The sequence below is a fragment of the Hemitrygon akajei genome, chromosome 10 (assembly GCF_048418815.1).
Source record: "Hemitrygon akajei chromosome 10, sHemAka1.3, whole genome shotgun sequence".
Lineage (NCBI taxonomy): Eukaryota > Metazoa > Chordata > Chondrichthyes > Myliobatiformes > Dasyatidae > Hemitrygon > Hemitrygon akajei.
In genome coordinates, this window is record NC_133133.1 from 92,092,325 (window position 1) to 92,097,757 (window position 5,433).

Consider the following 5,433-nt stretch of genomic DNA (forward strand, 5'->3'; position numbering starts at 1 on the left):
ATAGTCAATGTTTCAGATTGAGACCCTTCATCTCTTCCACCAGTCACGTCCCAGCTTCTCATTGCTTTCCTCCACCACCCCACATGGATTTACCTATCAGCTGCCAGCTTGCCCACTCTCTCCACACACCACTCCCACCATCCTTATATTCTAACCTCTGCCCTCTTTTTTTCTTATCGGGCCTTGGCCCAACACATTCTCTGTGCATTGCAATAGCACCCAATATTCTAAGTTCTTTTTTTCTGGAATAAACTGACCCTCATCTCATTTCTGTCTTTGGATTTCAAGCTCATTTATTCTCAGTGCCTGTTCACTGTTCCAATTAATTTAGAAGGTGTTAGGGTTAATTCGAGACCGCCATTACAGGTCAGGAGTGGCTCACGTAATAGCAGGAGGCCGGAATGCGAGGGAGGGGGGAGGGAGCGAAACTGGGGACCCCGCTACACCGAAACTACTAGTGTCACGCGATTCAGTAAACAAAAGAAACAGGTAACTCGTGAGCATATGGCTGCAGGCCAATAAGATGGACACAAGTGCTAATATGTAGCGGGGGGTTGTGGAAGTCGGAAAGCGCGCCTTCTCCAGCGACTCCGTCGATTCGCTGTGCCAGTTACGATTCTGCCAATAAAGCCACGTTTTGCTACATTCCGATGTTGGTTGTCTCTCTTCCAAACGAACACAGGGCATAACTTGAGCCCAACATTTGGTGACCCGACGTGGGGAGGGAGAGACAACACAGGCTGGCGGGTCCGACGGCAGACAACTTGCGGCCGCGTCTTGAATAAGGTAAGGAAGTGCCTGTTATATCTAAGACTTCCACTAGATAGTTAAATTACTGAGTTAGATCTTGTCTGCTGACGGAACCTCACCAACCCCAAATTACCTCGAGAAAGTTCATTCCAGGTGCGGAATCGTGACTGGTAAGTACTTATTTTTCTTATCCGTTTTAGCAGGATCCTCCGCCCGTGGAAAAGTCTTCTGAGTGAGGGGAGTTGAGAAACCCGCCGCCCAAAAGGGCGTAAAAGTCTCAGAAGTGAGGAGGAGAAAGTGTTCCGCGGTACACCTTAGTGCACGGGGATATTGACGGCGCCTACCTTAGACTGGTTGTTAAGAGGAGAAATCTCCCACGCGAAGGTCAGGTTTTGAAAGGCGACTGTCCCACATTTGATCCTCTCTGTGCACTGGGGAGCCATGGAACACTTCAACTTTAAGTTACCAAAACTCAGACACCTGCGTGTTGAACACCCCGGTGTCCCGTGGTGGCGACTGAGCCTAAACCACGGCACTAATCTTACATCGCAGCTATTGTTAGATAATGCCATTATGGACCCCAACAATGTACTTCAGGTACTAGACCAGGCACCCCACCAGAAAGACCACCTTCTAAGTGAGGTTCGATGCACCCTTGTAGACCCCGTTCACATGACTAAAATTTTGGATAACCTGGCAGCGAATCCCCAAGCATCTGCCAGAACAGTGATAAAGTTAGGTAATCCTGCCCCCTACCTGGGAGGGAATTAAGGCCCCGCCACACAAATGGAAGACGGAGCTCACAATGAGTCTGACCCCAAAGTGGGAGTCGCGGGATTGGCCTGAGAAGGGATCAATGCAATCAAACTTTCCGCGTGGCATTGGACCTTTTAAAAACCGTGCCCCTATTGGGCACCGCCCATCCGGCAAGTACAACCGCGGAACTGTGGTTTGTGGCGGTCCATCTCACGTATCCCCCTGATTCAGACTTCACCCAAAAGGAGTCCGCGACTGTGGCCCCCGCCACTGTCGCTGCAAGTAGACCACGCACTGGAGAGGTGCTCCAGAGCGTCAGACACTCGATCTCCCATAACAATACAGTAAAGGAGGGAGAAAAGAAATTACACATGTTAGAAAAAAGCCTTCAGGCGTGGAGAGACAAAGGATGGTTCCCAGCCGATGACCAACCATTTCTGACCCTCTCCTTGCTGGCTGAATTTCAACTTCGTGTCCTCAATGATCTGGAAAACAGACGAGGGGAGGCAAAACGAAAGTTATTTGGAAAATCCAAGTCCGTAGCCAAATTAGAGGATGAGGATGTGTATCTCAAGGAATTCCTGTCCCGGTTCCAGGCGCATGCGGACAAACCGCCGGGGAACTCCGAGCTCCCGCGCCCCACCCCAAGGGAGTCAGCCACATGTCCAGACCCCGAGATTGACCCCGCAGACCCAGAGTGGATCATAGACCACCAGCCTCTTTACCCACCGTTTCCCTCCGGATGGTCTAATGCCTCTCACGCCCCGCATCACATTATCCCAGTAACGGCCCCTCCACCATATGCAGAGCCCCCCCAGCCACCCAAAGCAGATCTAGCACCATCAGTCCCGTCAGCCCCACAGGAGAATGTCCAAGCTCCTATGATGGAAATAAAAGGTGGTATTATTGACGTAAAGGACCCCATTCGAGAACATATGCTCAACCTGCTGACGCAGCACAGCCAGCAACTAAAAGAACTCACTGCCCTGACAGAGGAGGAGGCGAGGACTCTCAAGGCCCATGTCGCCCTCCCGAGGGAAGGGGAGGACTGGCCGGACTGGTGCCCGCCCTCCGAACCTCCCCACTCGGAGTCATTCCAGCATGTCGCCCAGGCTGGCCAACATGCCGCCCTCACGATTCTAGGTGGCAAGGGAGATCCTGAGCTGAGGCGACAGACCGAGCCTCAAGGGCCTCCAGAGGAGGACACGGTAGTAGTCACAGGGTATGGACTGCATGCCACACTGGTAAAGGCAGCCCGTCCATAGATCAGACCAACGAACCCGACCCCTCGGAGGATAGGGATAGCATGGACGCGGTTAGCACGCCGGGGGATGGTGTCTCCTGGCCGGGTCTACAGGGCCCCTTACTGGCCACACATGGGGGAGGAGTAAAGTATGTCCCCTGGGCCCGTACTGATCTGGACACGTTAATAAAAAAGCTGCCGCCACTGACAAATGGGGCGGCGGCGTGGATACGGACCTTTGAGAGGGAGACCTGCCAGGACCGCTTAGCCCTAGCCGATATACGTACCATATTGCTGAAGGTCCGGGCGGAAGAGGCACTGAGCCGAGCACAGAAGCTGGCAAAGTGCACCCGCGCAGATGAGTCATCCCTATTTGACCCGTTTAGGAACCGGTTTTGGTACTCCCTCCCTAAAATCTCCCCACTATCCCCACTAAAATCTGCACAGACAATGGCACCCACTTTAAAAACGAACACTTGGCCAGAGTAGAGGGCGTTCTAGGGATAACCCATCGGTTCGGCAGTGTCTACCACCCAGAAAGCCAGGGTCTAGTGGAAAGAGCAAATCGAACCATAAAAGACAAAATTGCAAAAGTAATGGCGGGTACCCAGCTCACTTGGGTGGAGGCACTCCCCCGGCTCTGATGTCCATGCGGCAAGAAAAGAATGGGGAAACTTTTCTAACACCACACGAGATACTAACGGGGCGCTCCATGCCGGGACCGCGCACATCGCCACGGTGGGAGGAAAACTGGGAGACAATGAATCAGGACATGACCCAATACATGAGAGTCCTGGGCCAGATGGTGAGGCTCATAGCTAAACAAGTCAGGAATGCCCACCCTGAGGATGCAGCCCCGAGCTGCCGCTAAAAATAGGAGATGAGGTCTACCTGCGGCAACCAGGGCGCTCCTCCTGGAGCGAGCAGCGATGGCATGGCCCGTACCCTGTTACAGAAATTTCAAACAATACTCTCAAGGTGGGAAGGAAGGGGGACAATAACTGACACCATTTCTCGCACTGCTCCAGGACAAAGAAAGGAAGACCGATTGATCCCGACTCCGACATAGAGGAGGAGGATGACGCCATGGAAAACCCTGATATGGGTAGGAGTGATGCTCCTAGGTAAGGCGCCGATGGCCGAAGCGAACAATACAGGCCCGGACGGATCACTGACCAAGGGTTTGACTAAATTGCGGTCCCTGGCCAATGAGCTAAAGCAACAATCGGGAGTCAATAACCCAGTGCTGGATTGGTTGAACCGTACGTTTGGGAAATGGGGGGTCCTACTTGGACAGTTGGCTCTAGGACTGTCTATTTCAATTGCTATCTTTATCACCTGTGGTTGTTGTTGCATACCCTGTATCAGGACCCTAGTTGTCCGAACTATAGATCGAGCCTTGACTGGAAAGGATGGACCTCCACCGGCGTACCAGGCACCCTTGTTCCCGGTGGAAGGGGAGATCGAGGCCCTCCCGAAAGCGGACGCACTATGGGAGAACACGGACTGGAATGGGCCATGCCAAGGAGGAAATTGAGAGTTGCTTTTGAATAAGTTTTCTGAAATGTTGCATGCTACTTGTATAAATTGCGTATGTTTAGGGAACCCCTACCCATATTTTGTGACCCTAGGTCGGACAAATCAGGATATGCAAAGAGGGAGGACACGCCAAAGAGTGCCGGGGGACGCTCACCTCCCTGCCTGATCCCGACAGCCACGGAAAAGCTTTGTAAGGGTTGTGGCCTCTGGGAGGCCAAGGGAGGGAGTGTTAGGGTTAATTCGAGACCGCCATTACAGGTCAGGAGTGGCTCACGTAATAGGAGGCCGGAATGCGAGGGAGGGGGGAGCGAAACTGGGGACCCCGCTACACCGAAACTACTAGTGTCACGCGATTCAGTAAACAAAAGAAACAGTTAACTCGTGAGCATATGGCTGCGGGCCAATAAGATGGACACAAGTGCCCGATATTACCTAATATGTAGCGGGGGGTTGTGCTGGGGGGAAAAAGGGATATAAATAAGAGAAGATTGTAAGGGGAAGTCGGAAAGCGCGCCTTCTCCAGCGACTCCGTCGATTCGCTGTGCCAGTTACGATTCTGCCAATAAAGCCACGTTTTGCTATATTCCGATGTTGGTTGTCTCTCTTCCAAACGAACACAGGGCATAACTTGAGCCCAACAAAGGTTAATGTAGACCTGTGGTGTCGAACTCCCAGCTTTGACCCCTAGTTGCTCAAACCATCTAGCATTCATAGACCACTGACCACAGGAATATTATGCCCAAATATCATATGCTCAGACCATCATTTCTATGCTGACAATTATGCCAATTTAAACTGCACATCTGCTTGCACGTGGTCCATTTCATACCTTTGTGCATCTGTCTATATACCTCAAACGTTGCTCTTGTCATCTGCTTTCACCACTCCCTGGTAGCATGTTCCTGTCACCTAGCCCTCTGCCAATAAATCACTTGCCTCGTGCATCTCCTGCAAACTTTCCCTCTTTCACCTTAAAGCTACGCTGTCTAGTATTTGACCATTCCACCTTGCCCTTATTTCTTCTCTTCCCTCCTTCTTGCCCTTTCTAGCCTTGCCAAGTTCCCAACTAAGTTCCAAGCCAGCTCCTTCCTGCTTTCGTTTTCCAAATCTGGATGCATTGGAAATCTTCAGTGGCAGTCAGAGCA

The 5,433-nt window shown here is 51.9% G+C and overlaps 1 long non-coding RNA gene across 2 annotated transcripts; it reads left to right on the forward strand.

The window, feature by feature from the left end:
• Window positions 1–415: 415 nt before the first annotated feature.
• On the forward strand, window positions 416–4,869 carry LOC140734096 (uncharacterized). 2 transcript variants are annotated; one of them, XR_012100469.1, is made up of 2 exons: window positions 416–920; window positions 3,778–4,869. It is a non-coding gene; the product is annotated as an uncharacterized lncRNA (long non-coding RNA). The 2 variants fall into 2 exon arrangements; XR_012100470.1 differs by having other exon boundaries at window positions 416–786.
• The last annotated feature ends 564 nt before the right edge of the window (window positions 4,870–5,433 follow it).